Here is a 13,904-nt window from a genome sequence, read left to right as displayed (position 1 = left end):
TACTAGTCCACTAAAACACAGCCAAGACAGGGAAGACTAAAGATCCATTACTAGTCCACTAAAACACAGCCAAGACAAGGAAGACTAAAGATCCGTTACTAGTTCACTAAAACACAGCCAAGACAAGGAAGACTAAAAATCGGTTACTCGTCCACTAAAACACAGCAAAGACAGGAAAGACTAAAGATCAGTTACTAGTCCACTAAAACACAGCCAAGACAGGAAAGACTAAAGATCAGTTACTAGCCTATTAAAACACAGCCAAGACAGGGAAGACTAAAGATCAGTTCTGTATTACTGGATACATGAGTGATATGTTACTCCTACCTTAGAATGTTGCTATAATCTGTTACCTGATACCATAGAATGTTACTATAATCTGGTACCTGATGTGTGTGTGTGTGTGTGTGTTTATTTACAGCAAAGCCACATTGGGCTATCTGCTGAGTCCATCAAGGGGAAATGCTACCTGATACCTCAAAATGTTACTGTAATCTGTTACCAGATACCTTCAGAATGTTACTGTAATCTGTTTCCTCATTCTTTCAGAATGTTACTATAATCTGTTATCTGATACCTTTGAATGTTACTGTAATCTGTTACCTGACACCTTCAGAATGTTACTATAATCTGTTACCTGACACCTTCAGAATGTTACTATAATCTGTTACCTGACACCTTCAGAATGTTACTATAATCTGGTACCTGACACCTTCAGAATGTTACTATAATCTGGTACCTGACACCTTCAGAATGTTACTATAATCTGGTACCTGACACCTACAGAATGTTACTGTAATCTGTTACCTGACACCTTCAGAATGTCACTATAATCTGTTACCTGACATCTTCAGGATGTCACTATAATCTGTTACCTGACATCTTCAGGATGTCACTATAATCTGTTACCTGACACCTTCAGGATGTTACTATAATCTGTTACCCGACACCTTCAGAATGTTACTATAATCTGTTACCTGACACCTTCAGAATGTTACTATAATCTGTTACCTGACACCTTCAGAATGTTACTATAATCTGGTACCTGACACCTTCAGAATGTTACTATAATCTGGTACCTGACACCTACAGAATGTTACTATAATCTGGTACCTGATACCTCAGAATATTACTATAACATAGTAACTTGTCTTTTGTTTTAAAAGTAAATACTTATAAAGTAACATAAAAAAATATATAATGATTTTTAAAATACTATTCAAAGTGTAAATTAAGCATTTATTAGCCTTTAAATAAAAAAGGTTTTAAGAAACACTGAACTGTATATATTGCAAATAGAATTATTAGAAAGTAACTCGTAGAAGACTAAAGCTACATTAACTGGCAGATTTTAAGTGTGGTATTTTTTAGACAGGATAAGCTCTGGTTAAAGGTTTTCTTATTTTATTATAGTCATGTCCCCTGTCATTGGATGCTACTGTGTCAGAAGTTAGTCAGTGGCTCAAGCAGAATAGACTGTCTCAGTACATTGAGACTTTCACTAATTATTGTGGTAAGTAACTGTATATAGACTGTCTTTGTATGTTCAGACTTTCACTAGTTATTGTGGTAAGTAACTGTATGTAGACTGTCTTTGTATGTTCAGACTTTCACTAGTTATTGTGGTAAGTAACTGTATATAGACTGTCTTTGTATGTTCAGACTTTCACTAGTTATTGTGGTAAGTAATTATATATAGACTGTCTTTGTATGTTCAGACTTTCACTAGTTGTTGTGGTAAGTAACTGTATATAGACTCTTTGTATGTTCAGACTTTCACTAGTTGTTGTGGTAAGTAACTGTATATAGACTGTCTTTGTATGTTCAGACTTTCACTAGTTATTGTGGTAAGTAACTGTATATAGACTGTCTTTGTATGTTCAGACTTTCACTAATTATTGTGGTAAGTAACTGTATATAGACTATCTTTGTATGTTCAGACTTTCACTAGTTATTGTGGTAAGTAACTGTATATAGACTGTCTTTGTATGTTCATACTTTCACTAGTTATTGTGGTAAGTAATTATATATAGACTGTCTTTGTATGTTCAGACTTTCACTAGTTATTGTGGTAAGTAATTATATATAGACTGTCTTTGTATGTTCAGACTTTCACTAGTTGTTGTGGTAAGTAACTGTATATAGACTGTCTTTGTATGTTCAGACTTTCACTAGTTGTTGTGGTGGTAAGTAACTGTATATAGACTGTCTTTGTATGTTCAGACTTTCACTAGTTATTGTGGTAAGTAACTGTATATAGATTGTCTTTGTATGTTCAGACTTTCACTAGTTATTATGGTAAGTAACTGTATATAGATTGTCTTTGTATGTTCAGGCTTTCACTAGTTATTGTGGTAAGTAACTGTATATAGACTGTCTTTGTATGTTCAGACTTTCACTAGTTATTGTGGTAAGTAACTGTATATAGACTGTCTTTGTATGTTCAGACTTTCACTAGTTATTGTGGTAAGTAATTATATATAGACTGTCTTTGTATGTTCAGACTTTCACTAGTTATTGTGGTAAGTAATTATATATAGACTGTCTTTGTATGTTCAGACTTTCACTAGTTATTGTGGTAAGTAACTGTATATAGACTGTCTTTGTATGTTCATACTTTCACTAGTTGTTGTGGTAAGTAACTGTATATAGATTGTCTTTGTATGTTCAGACTTTCACTAGTTATTGTGGTAAGTAATTATATATAGACTGTCTTAGTATGTTGAGATTTTCACTAGTTATTGTGGTAAGTAATTATATATAGACTGTCTTAGTATGTTGAGATTTTCACTAGTTATTGTGGTAAGTAATTATATATAGACTGTCTTTGTATGTTCAGACTTTCACTAGTTATTGTGGTAAGTAACTGTATATAGACTGTCTTAGTATGTTGAGATTTTCAGTAGTTATTATGGTAAGTAATTGTATACTTATCTCAGTCATAGAGTTTATCTCTTCCTGTTATAGGGTACAGATCTGGTATCTTTTCATTGTCCTTATAGTAAACTAATAGCATAGTTTAAAATCTATTTTTTTTTGGTGTTAGATATATTTTGGAGAAAGTTTTTATATTTGTATGGCTAATTAAAATAGTTCATTTATTATTAACGTGTACTGAGAAGTAACTCGGCCATATAAATGAGTGTAGCCTACCACATACAAACTGAAGTTAGCAAGTCAGAGACAGAGGGATTTATTTGAAACCTTTTTGATAATCTTCTGTCTGTAAATTGACAAAAACAACTTTTGAAACACACATGTTTCTACTTGTGATACCAATCATCTCTGTTGACAAGTGCAAGTGTTGAATCATGGGGAACAATAGAGTTGTGTGGACACTGATGTAACTGTTTCTGACAAACAACTCTTGTTCTGAAGGGATTTTGTTATCATTTTAACAGCTACAGAAGTTTCATTAATTATTTTGTAGATTTCTTTTTTTTCTGGTATTTATTGAAAAACTGCTACTTCCTTCTGGTAGTACATGTAACTTTGTCACATAACATCAGATTTGTTGATTGTTAGGACATAATTCATGAGATATCATCAAAACATATGAAATAAGTAATTTGCTAAACAATAATTCTGTGTAGTGAACAAAAGAAAGTTTGTAGAAATAGTAATTGTTCATTCTGTCTGAAAAATACACAAATACAAGTTGCTGCACTTTGTACACAAATACAAGTTGCTGCACTTTGATATGTTGAGTATAAATTATACCCTACAAATTATAACCATACAAGTTAATCATAATCAAGTTACTTCTTTGCTCCATATATTACCTTAAGGTAGAGCTTGATAGATAATTATAATAGCTCATGACATAACTAAGTCTTCATATTATTTCAAACTGTATAATTTTATGCTGTTAGTTCTGCAGCTTACAGTGGTTCCATCTACTTAGATAACTAAAACCAGAATATACAACACAATGTTTTATAAATTTCTAACAGCATTGTGAAGTTAGCAATGAGATAACAATATTATGTTATTCTCAATTTTCCTGATAAGAATTTTTGTTTTTCTGATTTTTGAAATTATATTAAAGTACCCCTTTCCCAAACTAGTTCTTCCATTGCTGTCACATTCACAGCTTGCTTTAGTGAGAGATGTTTTCTTTCATTATCTCTGTTTAATGTCTTAGGCTCTGATCTCCTGAGGTTGACAAGAAATGATATTATTCAGATTTGTGGCTTTGCTGATGGAATACGACTTTTCTCCACTCTTCAATCCAGGTATCATTGACTGTAAATATAAAAATTTATGTTGATGTCTGCAAACCTCAGTAAGACATCAGGCATTAAATCTTCCTTTATTTAATATAAAAGAAGGCCCATCATTGAGTATAATAACAATTAGGGTTAGTTCTTGTCCATTTCAGTACATTCCATCTGTTATTGAACTTTATGCACAGAGAAGATAATACTTTGTTTCAATATGTCTTTCTTATACAATGTGACAAGACACATTATGATCTTTAAAAAGTTATTTCGATAAAGTACTGCTACTTTTAGGAATATAAATGGAAGTGCAAGATCGGGGTAAGAGTTAATGATGTATTTCTTTACATTTATCAATTTTTTATAATTTATTTCATAGTTCAAAGCAGTATGTTGAAATAACATTACATCTAGTGTACTACAAACAAAAGTCTTCATTGTTGTTCCTTTATGATGGACTTTACAATAATAGAGAATTTTCATGGTAACAAGACTAAAATTACATTCACTTCAGGTTTCCTTAAGTAAACAACTAACAAAACAGAGGATGATTAGGCTTTCAGGTTTCCTTACGTAAACAACTAACAAAACAGAGGATGATTAGGCTTTCAGGTTTCCTTAAGTAAACAACTAATAAACCAGAGGATGATTAGGTTTTCAGGTTTCCTTAAGTAAACAGCTAACAAAACAGAGGATGATTAGGCTTTCAGGTTTTCTTAAGTAAACAACTAACAAAACAGAGGATGATTACGCTTTCAGATTTCCTTAAGTAAACAACTAACAAAACAGAGGATGGTAAGGCTTTCAGGTTTTCTTAAGTAAACAACTAACAAAACAGAGGATGATTAGACTTTCAGGTTTCCTTAAGTAAACAACTAACAAAACAGAGGATGGTAAAGCTTTCAGGTTTTCTTAAGTAAACAACTAACAAAACAGAGGATGATTATGCTTTCAGGTTTCCTTAAGTAAACAACTAACAAAACAGAGGATGGTAAGGCTTTCAGGTTTTCTTAAGTAAACAACTAACAAAACAGAGGATGATTAGGCTTTCAGGTTTCCTTAAGTACACAATTAACAAAACAGAGGATGATTAGGCTTTCAAGTGTCCTTAAGTAAACAACTAACAAAACAAAGGATGATTAGGCTTTCAAGTGTCCTTAAGTAAACAACTAACAAAACAAAGGATGATTAGGCTTTCAGGTTTCCTTAAGTACACAATTAACAAAACAGAGGATGATTACGCTTTCAAGTGTCCTTAAGTAAACAACTAACAAAACAGAGGATGGTAAGGCTTTCAAGTTTTCTTAAGTAAACAACTAACAAAACAAAGAACAATTAGACTTTCAGGTTTCCTGAAGTAAACAACTAACAAAACAGGGATGTTAGGCTTTCAGGTTTCCTGAAGTAAACAACTAACAAAACAGGGACGTTAGGCTTTCAGATTTCCTTAAGTAAACAACTAACAAAACAGGGACGTTAGGCTTTCAGATTTCCTTAAGTAAACAACTAACAAAACAGGGATGTTAAGCTTTCAGGTTTCCTTAAGTAAACAACTAACAAAACAGAGGATGATTAGGCTTTCAGGTTTCCTTAAGTAAACAACTAAGAAAACAGAGGATGATTAGGCTTTCAGGTTTCCTTAAATAAACAACTAAGAAAACAGGGATATTAGGCTTTCAGGTTTCCTGAAGTAAACAACTAATAAAACAGGGATGTTAGGTTTTCAGGTTTCCTGAAGTAAACAACTAACAAAACAGGGACGTTAGGCTTTCAGGTTTCCTTAAGTAAACAACTAACAAAACAGGGATGTTAGACTTTCAAGTTTCCTTAAGTAAATAACTAATAAAACAGGGACGTTAGGCTTTCTGGTTTCTTTAAGGAAACAACTAACAAAACTGAGATTGGTTTTCATAAAACAAAAATTTAAATATAAAATTTACTTAGGTAAGTGAACCATTTCGTATATTTCACTATTTAACTTCATATCTAGTTAACTGTTTAGCCTTATCTCTAGTTAACTATTTAACTTCATATCTAGTTAACTGTTTAGCCTTATCTCTAGTTAACTATTTAACTTCATATCTAGTTAACTGTCTAGCCTTATCTCTAGTTAACTATTTAACTTCATATCTAGTTAACTGTTTAACCTTATCTCTAGTTAACTATTTAACTATATATCTAGTTAACTGTCTAGCCTTATCTCTAGTTAACTGTTTAGCCTTATCTCTAGTTAACTATTTAACTTCATATCTAGTTAACTGTTTAGCCTTATCTCTAGTTAACTATTTAACTTCATATCTAGTTAACTGTTTAGCCTTATCTCTAGTTAACTATTTAACTTCATATCTAGTTAACTGTTTAGCCTTATCTCTAGTTAACTATTTAACTTCATATCTAGTTAACTGTTTAACCTTATCTCTAGTTAACTATTTAACTTCATATCTAGTTAACTGTTTAGCCTTATCTCTAGTTAACTGTTTAGCCTTATCTCTAGTCAACTGTTTAGCCTTATCTCTAGTTAACTATTTAACTTCATATCTATTTAACTGTTTAGCCTTATCTCTAGTTATCTATTTAACTTCATATCTAGTTAACTGTTTAGCCTTATCTCTAGTTAACTATTTAACTTCATATCTAGTTAACTGTTTAACCTTATCTCTAGTTAACTATTTAACTTCATATCTAGTTAACTGTTTAACCTTATCTCTAGTTAACTGTTTAGCCTTATCTCTAGTTAACTGTTTAGCCTTATCTCTAGTTAACTATTTAACTTCATATCTAGTTAACTGTTTAGCCTTATCTCTAGTTAACTATTTAACTTCATATCTAGTTAACTGTTTAACCTTATTCTTAGTTAACTGTTTAGCCTTATCTCTAGTTAACTGTTTAGCCTTATCTCTAGTTAACTATTTAACTTCATATCTAGTTAACTGTTTAGCCTTATCTCTAGTTAACTATTTAACTTCATATCTAGTTAACTGTTTAGCCTTATCTCTAGTTAACTATTTAACTTCATATCTAGTTAACTGTTTAGCCTTATCTCTAGTTAACTGTTTAGCCTTATCTCTAGTTAACTATTTAACTTCATATCTAGTTAACTGTTTAGCCTTATCTCTAGTTAACTATTTAACTTCATATCTAGTTAACTGTTTAGCCTTATCTCTAGTTAACTATTTAACTTCATATCTAGTTAACTGTTTAACCTTATCTCTAGTTAACTATTTAACTTCATATCTAGTTAACTGTTTAACCTTATCTCTAGTTAACTGTTTAACCTTATCTCTAGTTAACTGTTTAGCCTTATCTCTAGTTAACTGTTTAGCCTTATCTCTAGTTAACTATTTAACTTCATATCTAGTTAACTGTTTAGCCTTATCTCTAGTTAACTATTTAACTTCATATCTAGTTAACTGTTTAACCTTATCTCTAGTTAACTGTTTAGCCTTATCTCTAGTTAACTGTTTAGCCTTATCTCTAGTTAACTATTTAACTTCATATCTAGTTAACTGTTTAGCCTTATCTCTAGTTAACTATTTAACTTCATATCTAGTTAACTGTTTAGCCTTATCTCTAGTTAACTATTTAACTTCATATCTAGTTAACTGTTTAGCCTTATCTCTAGTTAACTATTTAACTTCATATCTAGTTAACTGTTTAACCTTATCTCTAGTTAACTATTTAACTTCATATCTAGTTAACTATTTAACTCCATATCTAGTTAACTGTTTAACCTTATCTCTACTTAACTGTTTAGCCTTATATCTAGTTAACTGTTTAGCCTTATCTCTAGTTAACTATTTAACTTCATATCTAGTTAACTGTTTAGCCTTATCTCTAGTTAACTATTTAACTTCATATCTAGTTAACTGTTTAGCCTTATCTCTAGTTAACTGTTTAACCTTATCTCTAGTTAACTGTTTAACTTCATATCTAGTTAACTGTTTAACCTTATCTCTAGTTAACTGTTTAACTTCACATCTGGTTAACTGTTTAGCCTTATCTCTAGTTAACTGTTTAACCTTATCTCTAGTTAACTGTCTAATCTTATCTCTAGTTAACTGTTTAGCCTTATCTCTAGTTAACTATTTAACTTCATATCTTGTTAACTGTTTAGCCTTATCTCTAGTTAACTGTTTAACTTCATATCTAGTTAACTGTTTAGCCTTATCTCTAGTTAACTCTTTAGCCTTATCTCTAGTTAACTATTTAACTTCATATCTAGTTAACTGTTTAACCTTATCTCTAGTTAACTATTTAACTTCATATCTAGTTAACTGTTTAACCTTATCTCTAGTTAACTGTTTAGCCTTATCTCTAGTTAACTGTTTAACCTTATCTCTAGTTAACTGTTTAGCCTTATCTCTAGTTAACTATTTAACTTCATATCTAGTTAACTGTTTAGCCTTATCTCTAGTTAACTATTTAACTTCATATCTAGTTAACTGTTTAGCCTTATCTCTAGTTAACTATTTAACTTCATATCTAGTTAACTGTTTAACCTTATCTCTAGTTAACTATTTAACTTCATATCTAGTTAACTGTTTAGCCTTATCTCTAGTTAACTGTTTAACTTTATCTCTAGTTAACTGTTTAGCCTTATCTCTAGTTAACTATTTAACTTCATATCTAGTTAACTGTTTAGCCTTATCTCTAGTTAACTATTTAACTTCATATCTAGTTAACTGTTTAGCCTTATCTCTAGTTAACTATTTAACTTCATATCTAGTTAACTGTTTAGCCTTATCTCTAGTTAACTATTTAACTTCATATCTAGTTAACTGTTTAGCCTTATCTCTAGTTAACTATTTAACTTCATATCTAGTTAACTGTTTAGCCTTATCTCTAGTTAACTATTTAACTTCATATCTAGTTAACTGTTTAGCCTTATCTCTAGTTAACTATTTAACTTCATATCTAGTTAACTGTTTAGCCTTATCTCTAGTTAACTATTTAACTTCATATCTAGTTAACTGTTTAGCCTTATCTCTAGTTAACTATTTAACTTCATATCTAGTTAACTGTTTAGCCTTATCTCTAGTTAACTGTTTAACTTCATATCTAGTTAACTGTTTAACCTTATCTCTAGTTAACTATTTAACTTCATATCTAGTTAACTGTTTAACCTTATATCTAGTTAACTGTTTAACCTTATCTCTAGTTAACTGTTTAGCCTTATCTCTAGTTAACTGTTTAACCTTATCTCTAGTTAACTGTTTAACTTCATATCTAGTTAACTGTTTAACCTTATCTCTAGTTAACTGTTTAACTTCACATCTGGTTAACTGTTTAGCCTTATCTCTAGTTAACTGTTTAACCTTATCTCTAGTTAACTGTCTAATCTTATCTCTAGTTAACTGTTTAGCCTTATCTCTAGTTAACTATTTAACTTCATATCTTGTTAACTGTTTAGCCTTATCTCTAGTTAACTGTTTAACTTCATATCTTGTTAACTGTTTAGCCTTATCTCTAGTTAACTGTTTAACTTCATATCTAGTTAACTGTTTAGCCTTATCTCTAGTTAACTGTTTAACTTCATATCTAGTTAACTGTTTAGCCTTATCTCTAGTTAACTGTTTAACCTTATCTCTAGTTAACTGTTTAGCCTTATCTCTAGTTAACTGTTTAACCTTATCTCTAGTTAACTGTTTAGCCTTATCTCTAGTTAACTGTTTAACCTTATCTCTAGTTAACTGTTTAGCCTTATCTCTAGTTAACTATTTAACTTCATATCTAGTTAACTGTTTAGCCTTATCTCTAGTTAACTGTTTAACTTCATATCTAGTTAACTGTTTAGCCTTATCTCTAGTTAACTGTTTAGCCTTATCTCTAGTTAACTCTTTAGCCTTATCTCTAGTTAACTATTTAACTTCATATCTAGTTAACTGTTTAACCTTATCTCTAGTTAACTATTTAACTTCATATCTAGTTAACTGTTTAACCTTATCTCTAGTTAACTGTTTAGCCTTATCTCTAGTTAACTGTTTAGCCTTATCTCTAGTTAACTGTTTAGCCTTATCTCTAGTTAACTGTTTAGCCTTATCTCTAGTTAACTATTTAACTTCATATCTAGTTAACTGTTTAGCCTTATCTCTAGTTAACTATTTAACTTCATATCTAGTTAACTGTTTAGCCTTATCTCTAGTTAACTGTTTAACTTTATCTCTAGTTAACTGTTTAGCCTTATCTCTATCTCTAGTTAACTATTTAACTTCATATCTAGTTAACTGTTTAGCCTTTATCTCTAGTTAACTATTTAACTTCATATCTAGTTAACTGTTTAGCCTTATCTCTAGTTAACTGTTTAGCCTTATCTCTAGTTAACTGTTTAGCCTTATCTCTAGTTAACTATTTAACTTCATATCTAGTTAACTGTTTAGCCTTATCTCTAGTTAACTATTTAACTTCATATCTAGTTAACTGTTTAGCCTTATCTCTAGTTAACTATTTAACTTCATATCTAGTTAACTGTTTAGCCTTATCTCTAGTTAACTATTTAACTTTATATCTAGTTAACTGTTTAGCCTTATCTCTAGTTAACTATTTAACTTCATATCTAGTTAACTGTTTAGCCTTATCTCTAGTTAACTATTTAACTTCATATCTAGTTAACTGTTTAACCTTATCTCTAGTTAACTGTTTAACTTTATATCTAGTTAACTGTTTAACCTTATCTCTAGTTAACTGTTTAACCTTATCTCTAGTTAACTGTTTAACTTCATATCTAGTTAACTGTTTAACCTTAACTGTTTAACTTCATCTAGTTAACTGTTTAACTTCATCTCTAGTTAACTGTTTAGCCTTATCTCTAGTTAACTGTTTAACCTTATCTCTAGTTAACTGTTTAACATCTCTAGTTAACTGTTTAGCCTTATCTCTAGTTAACTGTTTAACTTCATATCTAGTTAACTGTTTAGCCTTATCTCTAGTTAACTGTTTAACTTCATATCTAGTTAACTGTTTAGCCTTATCTCTAGTTAACTGTTTAACCTTATCTCTAGTTAACTGTTTAGCCTTATCTCTAGTTAACTGTTTAACTTCATATCTAGTTAACTGTTTAGCCTTATCTCTAGTTAACTGTTTAACTTCATATCTAGTTAACTGTTTAACCTTATCTCTAGTTAACTGTTTAGCCTTATCTCTAGTTAACTGTTTAGCCTTATCTCTAGTTAACTGTTTAGCTTTATCTCTAGTTAACTGTTTAACTTCATATCTAGTTAACTGTTTAGCCTTATCTCTAGTTAACTGTTTAACTTCATATCTAGTTAACTGTTTAGCCTTATCTCTAGTTAACTGTTTAACTTATCTCTAGTTAACTGTTTAGCCTTATCTCTAGTTAACTGTTTAACTTCATATCTAGTTAACTGTTTAACTTATCTCTAGTTAACTGTTTAGCCTTATCTCTAGTTAACTGTTTAACTTCATATCTAGTTAACTGTTTAGCCTTATCTCTAGTTAACTGTTTAGCTTATATCTAGTTAACTGTTTAGCCTTATCTCTAGTTAACTGTTTAGCCTTATCTCTAGTTAACTATTTAACTTCATATCTAGTTAACTGTTTAGCCTTATCTCTAGTTAACTATTTAACTTCATATCTAGTTAACTGTTTAGCCTTATCTCTAGTTAACTGTTTAGCTTCATATCTAGTTAACTGTTTAGCCTTATCTCTAGTTAACTGTTTAACTTCATCTCTAGTTAACTGTTTAGCCTTATCTCTAGTTAACTGTTTAACTTCATATCTAGTTAACTGTTTAACTTATCTCTAGTTAACTGTTTAGCCTTATCTCTAGTTAACTGTTTAGCCTTATCTCTAGTTAACTATTTAACTTCATATCTAGTTAACTGTCTAGCCTTATCTCTAGTTAACTATTTAACTTCATATCTAGTTAACTGTTTAGCCTTATCTCTAGTTAACTATTTAACTTCATATCTAGTTAACTGTTTAGCCTTATCTCTAGTTAACTATTTAACTTCATATCTAGTTAACTGTTTAACCTTATCTCTAGTTAACTATTTAACTTCATATCTAGTTAACTGTTTAACTCCATATCTAGTTAACTGTTTAACCTTATCTCTAGTTAACTGTTTAACCTTATATCTAGTTAACTGTTTAGCCTTATCTCTAGTTAACTATTTAACTTCATATCTAGTTAACTGTTTAGCCTTATCTCTAGTTAACTATTTAACTTCATATCTAGTTAACTGTTTAACCTTATCTCTAGTTAACTGTTTAACCTTATCTCTAGTTAACTGTTTAACTTCATATCTAGTTAACTGTTTAACCTTATCTCTAGTTAACTGTTTAACTTCATCATCTAGTTAACTGTTTAGCCTTATCTCTAGTTAACTGTTTAACCTTATCTCTAGTTAACTGTCTAATCTTATCTCTAGTTAACTGTTTAGCCTTATCTCTAGTTAACTATTTAACTTCATATCTTGTTAACTGTTTAGCCTTATCTCTAGTTAACTGTTTAACTTTAACTGTTTATTATCTCTAGTTAACTGTTTAGCCTTATCTCTAGTTAACTGTTTAACTTCATATCTAGTTAACTGTTTAACCTTATCTCTAGTTAACTGTTTAACTTCATCTCTAGTTAACTGTTTAACCTTATCTCTAGTTAACTGTTTAGCTTATCTCTAGTTAACTGTTTAGCCTTATCTCTAGTTAACTGTTTAGCCTTATCTCTAGTTAACTGTTTAGTTAACCTTATCTCTAGTTAACTATTTAACTTCATATCTAGTTAACTGTTTAGCCTTATCTCTAGTTAACTATTTAACTTCATATCTAGTTAACTGTTTAGCCTTATCTCTAGTTAACTATTTAACTTCATATCTAGTTAACTGTTTAACCTTATCTCTAGTTAACTATTTAACTTCATATCTAGTTAACTGTTTAGCCTTATCTCTAGTTAACTGTTTAGCCTTATCTCTAGTTAACTGTTTAGCCTTATCTCTAGTTAACTATTTAACTTCATATCTAGTTAACTGTTTAGCCTTATCTCTAGTTAACTATTTAACTTCATATCTAGTTAACTGTTTAGCCTTATCTCTAGTTAACTATTTCTCTAGTTAACTTCATATCTAGTTAACTGTTTAACCTTATCTCTAGTTAACTATTTAACTTCATATCTAGTTAACTGTTTAGCCTTATCTCTAGTTAACTATTTAACTTCATATCTAGTTAACTGTCTAGCCTTATCTCTAGTTAACTATTTAACTTCATATCTAGTTAACTGTTTAGCCTTATCTCTAGTTAACTATTTAACTTCATATCTAGTTAACTGTTTAGCCTTATCTCTAGTTAACTATTTAACTTCATATCTAGTTAACTGTTTAGCCTTATCTCTAGTTAACTATTTAACTTCATATCTAGTTAACTGTTTAGCCTTATCTCTAGTTAACTATTTAACTTCATATCTAGTTAACTGTTTAACCTTATCTCTAGTTAACTATTTAACTTCATATCTAGTTAACTATTTAACTTCATATCTAGTTAACTGTTTAACCTTATCTCTACTTAACTGTTTAGCCTTATCTCTAGTTAACTGTTTAACCTTATCTCTAGTTAACTGTTTAACTTCATATCTAGTTAACTGTTTAACCTTATCTCTAGTTAACTGTTTAACTTCACATCTAGTTAACTTTTAGCCTTATCTCTAGTTAACTGTTTAACCTTATCTCTAGTTAA

General features: G+C 30.0%; 1 long non-coding RNA gene across 1 annotated transcript in view; it reads left to right on the top strand.

The window, feature by feature from the left end:
* Positions 1–1,361: 1,361 nt before the first annotated feature.
* The window catches only part of LOC143242936 (uncharacterized), a 42,554-nt gene continuing 30,011 nt past the window's right edge, over positions 1,362–13,904 (top strand). The window contains exons 1-2 of the long non-coding RNA XR_013023473.1: positions 1,362–1,513; positions 4,145–4,235. This is a non-coding gene — a long non-coding RNA (uncharacterized LOC143242936). The remainder of the gene's footprint in view (positions 1,514–4,144; positions 4,236–13,904) is intronic.

The sequence above is a fragment of the Tachypleus tridentatus genome, unplaced genomic scaffold (assembly GCF_004210375.1).
Source record: "Tachypleus tridentatus isolate NWPU-2018 unplaced genomic scaffold, ASM421037v1 Hic_cluster_2, whole genome shotgun sequence".
NCBI lineage: Eukaryota > Metazoa > Arthropoda > Merostomata > Xiphosura > Limulidae > Tachypleus > Tachypleus tridentatus.
The sequence above is the reverse complement of the archived record's forward strand: the minus strand, read 5'-3'. Positions and strand labels throughout refer to the sequence as shown.